General features: G+C 41.3%; 1 long non-coding RNA gene across 2 annotated transcripts; it reads left to right on the forward strand.

Moving 5' to 3' along the window:
* The first annotated feature begins 5,161 nt into the window (after positions 1 to 5,161).
* Positions 5,162 to 9,752, forward strand: LOC137165353 (uncharacterized). 2 transcript variants are annotated; one of them, XR_010923344.1, is made up of 2 exons: positions 5,162 to 5,364; positions 9,334 to 9,752. It is a non-coding gene; the product is annotated as an uncharacterized lncRNA (long non-coding RNA). The 2 variants fall into 2 exon arrangements; XR_010923345.1 differs by lacking the exon at positions 5,162 to 5,364 and adding an exon at positions 8,390 to 8,444.
* Positions 9,753 to 10,102: the final 350 nt, after the last annotated feature.

The raw sequence follows: 10,102 nt of genomic DNA on the forward strand, positions 1-10,102 counted from the left end.
CTGTATCTGAATTTCTAAAGGTTTGTTTTACTGCCCCTCTTTTGCCTGGGACAGTATCCCCACCAGCACAGTGTCCTTCCAACCCCTATTAGGGGTTTTGTATTAACACAAGAAACACTGCCACCTACTGAATCATCAGTGGAAATTCTTGTAGCTCTCTGATGTTACTTGAATGCCTGCCATTCAAATATTTGCACAGCCTGACCCTAATGAACTTGGATGGCAACACAAGGCAGAAAGCACTACAAGTTCAGAAAGAATGGATATGGTTGCAGATTTATATCAAGTATATCTAAGGACTTGTTTTGGGAAATTTTACCAGTTATAGATGTATACAGTTATAAAGGCCTAATCTGCCATTTGGACCTTTTTATAATAATAATAATCACTTTTTTCAGTTGAGCTTAAACTCCTTCCCAAGTGACAAACTAAACTACCAAAAAAACCACTCTTATTCCAAAATAAATGTCCATACATAGGAGGTGAAAAATTTTATACTGGTATAACTAAATCAGTTCAAATTCATATCTTAGGGCTTGTCTACACTTACCTCCGAGATTCGGCAGCAGTCAACCGGAGTTACACAAGCTACGCAAAAAACGTGCATAACTCCCATCGACTTCTCTGCTTCTGTTCTGTGCGCCGCTTTCACTGCGCTGCGCTGACGGGAACCGCATTCCCATCGACACAGCACTATGCCACTTGAGAAAGTGGTCTTAATATGTCAATTTCTGGATCGACTGAGCGGGTCTTCACTGACCGCTCAGTTGATCCAGAGAAATCAGTCTGACGGAGGCAAATTTGCCGCCGTCAGTGAAGACGTAGCTTTAGGTTGTATTAAAAGAATATGTACAGAGAGACTATATATGGAGAGTATATAATGAGAATGAGGAATCAGGAAGATCAAGGGGCTGGGATGTATTGGCATTTGTCTAATATCTTCCTGTGACAGGGTCCCCTCAACGCTCATGGTGACTCCTTCTGGCCATCCCGGGGATTAGCTCTGCCAGGTGCTGTCCTGTCCTGGCAAAGCCCTTGCTGCTGTTTTCCTGGGCTTCTTTCTACGTAACTGGCTTCCCCCCCTCAGGTTCAGCAGCCTCCCAACTCCCTTCTTTCAGGGAGTAACTGCAGCATACTTTCCTGCATCCTCCTAGCTGCTTTCAGCTCCTGGGCTTCATACAGGCCCCTTCTGTTCCTGCCCAACTGAGCCTGCTTCTAATTAATGGCCTCTTTGTAGTCTATATCTCTCCCCCATTTGCTGCTTAGTTGGTTAATTAGGCCTGCCTCACCTAATTTATCCTCTCTAGGACAGTATGGGGAATACACCCCATCACAGTCCCTAATAATGCCATCTGACATTCACTCAGGGTGTGTACTCCTGATACTCATACATTCTTCATGTCACTATCTAGTGATGGAACAACATGGTAATTAACATAGTGAATTTTACTTTATTACTCTTCGGGCTTGTCCACACAGGGAAATTCATTTGGATTAAGGTAGGATGTGGATTTAAAGCAGAATAGCTATTCCTGCTTAATTCCTGGGGAGGACACTCTTATTTCAGAATAAGGAACTCATATGCCAGAAAGAGCATCTACACAGGTAGTTAATCAGGAATAACTTCCCATGGAGACAAACTCAAAGAAAAACATTAGGGGAAACTCAAGAGCTGCTCTCTGAAACACGCATATCTTAATGAGACCAGAATTGTCCCTGGATCACTGCACTGTGTGAAACAAAGACAGCGATCTGCAATAGTGGTCTGCATTTTTTTTTTTTGGTTACATTATTATGAGCAGAATTATTTGTATGTATTGAAATATTTAAAATTAACTCCAAACTCATAAATTCCACTGACCTCTTTACCATTATATAGTCCCATAATAATTCAGCCAAATAATATTCAAATACAGGTATTGCCTGTATGAAGGGCAGATAATGGAGATAAACTACAACAAAAAAGAAGTATGGTTAAACAGAGTTCATTTCAGAGCTCTCTGTATTTGATCTTTAGCAGATTCTTCTTGTTTTGCCAAAATAAAGTTCTTTGCATCATGAGATGTTCTAAATATATACATACGTCTAGCATAATATGCTCATCTCTGGCTGGATAAGGCAGAAATGCAGATTCCAAGTTCATAAAGTTGCTTTTTGACTGAAGAGAAACATTTTTTCTCAATTTAGACAGTGCAAAAGTATAATCTGTAAAAGTACCAATAAGTTATCCATTAAATCCCCATTTCCCTGACTCTTGCTGCTGTCTAAAACATTTTCCACAGACACTGTCTTACACTTGTAGAATTGGGAGAAGAAAGGAATCTTCGTGGTAATTTTAAATTGCATAAATCAATCAGACAGCTGAAGTCCAAGAATATCTGAAAACCATGTACATTAAAAATTTAAGAGATTCAAACACATCCATTCTCTCCTATACAGTTGTAGCTCTAGTCCAATGTTAAAGTGACTCAAGATTAATCAAGGCCATTTGATTTTATTTTGGAATCTTGTCAACTGTGGCATCTTTTTTTAAGTACTTTTCTAATCTGCTCTTCTGTTATCCACATCTATGATTTTCTTGCAACTATCCTTCAGCTGTTTGTCAATTAAATACACAGATTTGTAACCTATGTGTTGAAGTTATCTGGAAATTTGTTAGGGTAGTTTCAATAGAAAGAGCCTCAACTGCTTTCACAGGCTCAGCTGAGGAGGGTAGAAAAGATGATAGGTCACTATCATTAGTTATTAGTCTACAGTGCTTTAAATTAGGTTTGGAGTTAAGACCTCATGGTGCATTTACTTGACTCTTAACTGCTTAATTATGTAGCCTTAACATTCAATTCATATATGATTTTTACTCTCTCTATATATAGATCAAATGCACTTGTCTTTCTCTCCGTTTCAGCACCACCATAAGACCCACCAGTATTAGAACTGGTCAACTAGTGGGGGGAAAAAATTGTTGATGCACAAACATATTCCCAGAATTTTATGTTATTTCTTGAATGAATCATTAGAACCAGAATTCAAGTACCTCTAAACAGTATCTATTGTTTACCGATGCCCTGATTTTCAGAAGTACAAAGCACATCCTACTCTAACAGAAATTAATTGGAACTGAACTTCTGCAAATAAGACCCTGAAGCACTCCTTCATGAGCAGCAATCAACCATATGAAACCTAGCAGGTAGAAATCAATAAGCTCAGGTTTACACTGTGTTTGTAAAGGGCTAGGCAATGATGGTGGCATTATGACATCTTGTTAGATAGGGTGGCTGCAAGGGCACACTGCTTTCTATACTGTATCTTCTGTATATTTGTATCAGGGATCTTCCTGAATCCATAAGATTTAGGGACAGATGTAATTTTAAAGTGCATTTCATTTCCACACTCCTCAGCATCCCTCCTCAGGGTAGGTAGGACTTGAGACAGTGGACCCTGGGTTAGAAATCCCAGGGCTTGACTGTCTACACCGATTGTAAATCAACAAACAAACTAACAGACGACAAACTCACCCCAAGAGTCACATAATCAATCCTCCTTCACTTGGAGAACCCCCCCCCCCCCCTCACAATTCCCCTTTCTGTTGACACCATGCTTTGGCCTGCAGCTCATCCTGCTGAGTGTCAGATGTGCTAAGGTTTATTGCAACAAAAGAGCTGAGCTAAGAACACGGTGACAGCCAGCTCACAAATATCTTCCTTTTACTGATTTTATATCTCAGCCTCAATGTTATGTTACCACTAAAACCTGCTGTTAGGGTATGGTATGTGATTAACTTTTGTCTAGGTTTTTTCCTGAAATACTATGCTGCCTTCTAGAGTTTGAATAATATGGTGCACCTTTTATAGTAGTTTAATTTAAAAATTAAAAAAAAAAAAAAAAAGCGGGGGGGAGAGGTGGAGGGCACCATTGCATTTTAGTGAAGTGAAGATTTTAAGGGTGAGATTTTCAAAGCTCCCTAAGTGCAAATCCTCAGTGTGGCTTTTCAAAGCTTAGCCTAAATTCTCCTTATAGATGCAAAGGTTTCTTGAAACAGAAGGTTAGTGGATCATGAGCAGAGCCCAGTGCAATTGTTTTTTTTAAAAAAACTGTATGGTTTTGTTATAAAAAAGCTTTACAATGGGAATGGGAACAGAGTGTTACATCTCTCTGCTATTTTGGGATTAGCATACAGCACAGGTAAGGGCCCAATCCTGCCATGGCTAACACTGTGATAGGAATCAGAGCTGCAGGCAGGCATCCTACGCTAAAGGGATGCTGCTAGCAAGTGGTGTCTCCAAGGGCAGGAAGAATTGATTTACAGGGAGAAGTTAAAAGAATTGAACGTGTCCAGTTAGGCTAAATGATGACTAAATGGGAAAAAATAATTGACTGCAAGTGTTTGAAAGGGATAAACACATCTTTTGGTGCTACTGGGAATACCAGGGTAATATTAAAAAGAGGGATGATTGTCTCAAACCTAATATTTAACTCTGTGCAGTAGTTTCTCTTATAGGAATTGTTTAAGATGAGACTGGATAAACAGTGGTGGTGATGCTCCAGGAAACAAGTCCTGCAGTAGTAGAGAGATGGACTAGGAGGTCACCCAATAACTCTTTCCAACTGTAGCTTCCATGCTTCAATAATTTTGTCTTCAAGTTACAGCATGATGCTGTCACATTTACAGACAAACATATCACAGAAGGGGGGGGGTCACTTATGTCCAAGTTGGCAAAAGTGGTCACTCTCTTTGGTTGTCATCCTTTTTGGCTGCCCAGCTTGATAAACCTAGGTAGGGTCTGACTGTGCACAGGATCTGGGGACCTGCAGCTCCTGCCAACTTCAAATGGAGTTGTGAGTGCATAACACCTTCAAAAAGCAGGCTCTAGGGTCCTGATTTTCCTCTCAGACCTGTTTTATATTTGTGGTAGCTTTACTAACTTCACTGGAAGTATTCTTGACTCTCATTGCTGTAATTAGAATCAGGCCTGAAGTGTCTCAATACTGGGAACATACCAATTTTAAGGTGAAATTTGGATCTTAGTCTCTGTGATAGTGAAAACTGCCAAGTGTGTGGGGTTTTTTGTTTGTTTGTTTTTGTTTTTTTCTGCAGCAAATGCTCACTAGCTGGTCCTTGAGTCAGCATTAATGGAGTCTCCATGGCATACGTAGACAAGAAATGAAACAAAACAAATCTCACTACAAAATCAAGTCTGCGTAATATATCCTGCATCACTCTATGCCTTTGGCTTTGAAAGGATATGTGTGGAGGCTTCTGGAAGCCTCTCTCCTACTCCTGAATATTGCCCATGGCATTCCAAAGGGATCTTAAAGATGGAGATTGGGACCAGCTTGGCAGAGCTCCTACTGGCTTGACTGAAGGTAAGGCTCCCTTTGAGCTCATCAGGTATATTTGCTGCCTGTGTGCAACAAGGATTAATTTCAAGCCTCAGCTATGTTAATAATAAGTAGGATTCACAGTTAGTTGGGTGATTAGTTAAACCTGCTCGAGTCTGGCCAGCATATTTGGCTGATAAGAGTTAGTTGGCAGTGAGAGCCAGGATTGACTGGCAGTTGCAATAGTAGGGCCAAAAGACCCCTGAATGCCAGCCTTTGCACTGAGCACCTTCATCCCCAGTTACTCAAAAAAGGATCACGATTTCCAAAACTCCATCTCCACTCACCATACCAGGAGTCTGATTATTGTATTTCTGCTAGGTCTGTGACCAGAGAATGACTAAGCTGGACACCCCCCACGCAGGACTCGGAGACCATTGTGCTTAGGGTGCATAAAGAAAGAAGTGTCCCATCTTACTCTTAAAGTCATATAGTTCTCTGTTTTGGGTCTTTGGCACACTTTAAATCTAATCTCCTTCCCAGAACCTCATAGCCACACCTGAAAACACTACTGAATAGGCAGTGAACCATACAGGTGAGAGGAAGGGTGGTGAAATGATTAGGGCACTAGCCTAGAACTTAAAAGAGCTGTGTTCAAGTCTTTGCTCTGCTACAGGCTTTCTCGGTGAGCTTGGGTAAGTTGCTTAGCTTCTCTATGCCTCAGCTCCCTACTCATACACACGGGGATAATAATGCTTCTCTGTGTCACAGAGGCTGTGTTGTGAGGCTAAGTATACTTGACTATGAAGTGTTCTGAAATCTAGTGATGAAAAGTGCTATATAAAAGCATGGTATTATTAATTTTTCCAGGGTAAATATAGATGACCCTTCCCTGGACTTTATTTATCCTATATCTGCAGATTTCCAGATATACAATATTATAATTCTTGAAATGTATAGCCTAATATGCAGCCATGCTGTGTATAATGCTTGTAACATATGAAGAGCAAATCAACAAAGCAGGCAACACAAACTGAATGGGAGTGAATAAAAAGTGTATATAGACGGATATGAAAAAGAATTTCCATGTGCACAGCTTGCCTAGTTGAAATCTGAACAGTTACAGTGAATACATGAAATCTCTAATGGCTAAATGGATATTTTCAGCTCAGGAAGTGCATGGGCAAGCCAGCAACCATGGATGGAAACAAGAAGAGCTTGAAAGGCTCCTATTTCAAGCAGAGAATAATGGATTTGGAAATAATTTAAGAGGCAAGACTGTTGATGCAAACACACAAGAGTGTTCGTGGAAATGGGATCCCCCTTGTACTCTCTGCTAAATAGAATTTGCATGTTGAGTAAATGTAATTGGCTGAAATTGCACCACTTTCCCTAATGTATCACAATAGTCAAAGTGCCTTCCACCTGGCACCTTGCAGCTGCAGCCCCTTTTCTGCCTTGATGCAACTTGCTTCCATCCTCATTCCTTTGTGCCCTTGCAAATTTTCTTCTTAAACAAGGCCTCTAATCTTGAAACATTTTATTATCCTTAGATGCTAATGCATTAACAAATAATGAATAGGATAACAAGCTGTGTTTTACCCTTCAGGTGTTACCTTTTCCATAACCCACACTTGAACTGTATGTTTTTGGGATGAGATTTGACTTTTTTATCTGTCTCCAAACCATTTAGCACACTTGGTGATATAAAATAATAAAATCAAGCAGTCTTGCTACCTTGTGGGTAAAAACAAACAAACAAATGTTGCTGGCTTGCATAGCAGCCCAGGAGTGCACAGCACCAGGGAGATGAGGCTTTCATCCATTGTAGGGAATCAGTGCCTTGACAATCTGTATGTAATATGTCAGAATCAGTGAGCTATATGTACATAGCAGCTGTTCCATTAGTGCTGAAGAATCACTATTTCTCCCACACAACCCTTCTCCCCGGCCATGCCCCCAGGTGGGCCATTGCATCCAATAGTTCCTTATGGCTAGTCACAATTCTTCTTCCCTGATATTTTCATAAATAGAGTAAGTAGTTGCACTCCAGTGTATTGGTTTTATGGCCCCATTACTGTGCATATATGACCGGAGAAGGATTCTGGCTTGGTTCCTCACAATGCACCCCAGGTATCTATTAACAATCCCATTAAATGTGCCTTAATAAGCCGTACATAAGAACATGATTTTGAAGACTTACAAAAGCCACCTGATGCCACACATCTTCTGACTAATTAAAAATAATTATATTAGACCAATCGAACATAGGCAGCTAGGACTATATAATAGGATAAGAAATCAGTACACATCTAGGGGATAGAATGCTAGACTGGGCTTCAGGGAAAGCTGGGTTCTATAGCCATCTTTGCCACTGACATATTGGGTGAGCCTGGGCAAATCTCTTTGCCTCAGTTTCCCCATCTGCCAAATATAAAGTGCTTTGAGAGCTACTTATGCAGTGTGCTATATAAGAGCTAGGTAGTATTAGTCTTTATTACCTATTTATAAGGTCTGCGGTTCTAGTCCCTGACACAGGTGAGATACTGAGAAGGCCCAATACTTTCGTGGGGAACGATCTTGCATATTTTGCTTCCAAAATCTTCTTTAAAAGCTATTTGAATAAATAACTGTGCTGCTGAACAGCACACGAACTTTTCTGGTAGAACATTGAAATTGTCCCACAGTGGATAAACAATGAAAGATTCACTGTGCCAGAGACAGCAAGCAAGCATGAGGATGTTATAGCCTTGTAGTTAAAGCACTAATGCGGGAGACCAAGGATCCAGCCCCCCATGCGCCAATGATTTTTTTAAGTTATCCAGTGGGGAACAGCTTCAATATGAGAGACTGAGGGAGCCCCACATTAGCATATCCTATAGCCTATTGGCCAAGGCACTCAGCTGACAGGTGGCAGATCCCTATGCAAATCCCCTCTCCCTCAGGTGGAGGGGGAATTGAACTAGGGGCTCCCACATCCCAGGTGAATACCCTAACTACTGGGCTAAAAGTTATAAGGGAGCAGTACTCTTCCTCCCCCACCCTGCCATTTTGTGTAAGCTTGCCTACAGGGCCCCAATTCAGAAGGCGAGGTCTGAGCAATTCTAGTGGATCAGGCTCTACAGGTGAGTTAGGGGGAGGGGCTTCTGTCTTCTGCCAGTTTGTGCATCAGTCTAGGGCTTAGGCGTCCAGAAGACTCACATGGGGCTGCACTGTGCATGCTCAGAGGCAAAAACAGAAGTGCTTAAGATACTTTTATTGCAAAAAAAAATTAGGCACCAAGCAAGTTTAAGCACCTGCAGGGTTCGAGAGCCCAGTGGGGCCTGATTCTGGGATTTTCGGCATTGAAAGAGGCAATGAGACTCTTCAGCCCTTCGTGAATCCAGGCCCCAAATTTGTAACTTTTCCTGTTCTGTATCCTTTGGTGTGAACTGTGTCCAGGGCACTCTGCACATCATGCTTGCCTATAATCTGATTGTTCTAAACTTTCAGTTCTTCCTGTAGTGAATGCTACACATGTATCAATCAGCACTGACCCTTCCTGTATGTTTATCTTCCACTAGATGAATTTGCCCAGTGAAAAGCCTCTGCACTGATGAGAAGAGGTTAAAAACACGTATGCGTGTGTATGTTTATGGCGGTTGGGGGGGGAGAGAGAGAGATCTTTAGTATATATTTTATTACCATTTTATTACCTATATCCTACCCCTGTGTGGTAACTTCCTGACAAAAAAAGGCTACTGGCTTATTAGATATTACAGAAAAGCTCAGTCTCTTGTGTTCAGTAGAAAAATGTATCAATAAACAATGGGAGCAGATGTGTACTGTGCTGGGTTATACACATCTTCCTTTTAAAATTAAAAATATGCATAAAATATGGCTTCACCATGGGTTCAGTTCATTTTGTCTGCAGCCACATATCCTTGGGCTACTGTCAGATCTCAGACTGAACAGGGTAGCTCTGGGTCTGATTTAGATGGGAGACTTCAAGAAAAAAACTCTGATTTGTTACAGGAAGTGACCTGAGTGATTCAATAAGCTGCACCCGCTCCCTGAGTCAATACTGAACATGATGGGAAGGAGAATTGCACTTGCTAGAGATGCTGTCCAAACTGTGATTTCATCATATGCTATTTTACCATGAATAGCGAATCAAATGTCTCTTCCTTGGCTTTTGTTTCATCTCCAACATTCAGAAATGTATCAGGATCTGAAATAAATGAAATCTAAAGCAAGATTAGTTGCGTTAGTTAGGAGATGAGTCTTGTCAGAGTAGTAGTATTCGATACAGTTGAAATTCCTGCTAGTGCAGGGAGAGCAGATAAGAATGGTAATGGTGGCAGATATAACAAATAGAAAGCAACATCCTCTCTACAAACACCCCTTCCTTCCTCCTCCCAGCCTGGGGCCCACTAGAGTTTAAAATGAAAGAATTTCTCTGACTCTCACCTCCTTGATACAGGTGGCACTTAGAGTTTAGGATGAAGGCACTTTCTGAAAGCATCCATTTTTAGAAGGAACTTCTGCATAGGCAGAGATTGAGAGAGAGGCAGCTGTGGACAGCCCGGGTCCAGCCTGCACAACTGACTTGACTGCTGATGTGGCCATGTCACGGCACTGAAGGAAGATCCATGGTGAAGATCCTGCCCAAGGTGCAGACACACAGCAGCATGCGGAAGGGAAGCACCTTGCTGCTAGGCACTCGCTGAGTGTGCCCAGGGCGTGTACTGTACTTAATGGAAGTTATGTTGCTGTAGAATGGTCTAAGATAATTTGTTCTTTG

This window comes from Emydura macquarii, unplaced genomic scaffold (assembly GCF_026122565.2).
Source record: "Emydura macquarii macquarii isolate MOO-44397 ecotype Brisbane River unplaced genomic scaffold, CSIRO-AGI_Emac_v2 contig_2768, whole genome shotgun sequence".
Classification (NCBI taxonomy): domain Eukaryota; kingdom Metazoa; phylum Chordata; order Testudines; family Chelidae; genus Emydura; species Emydura macquarii.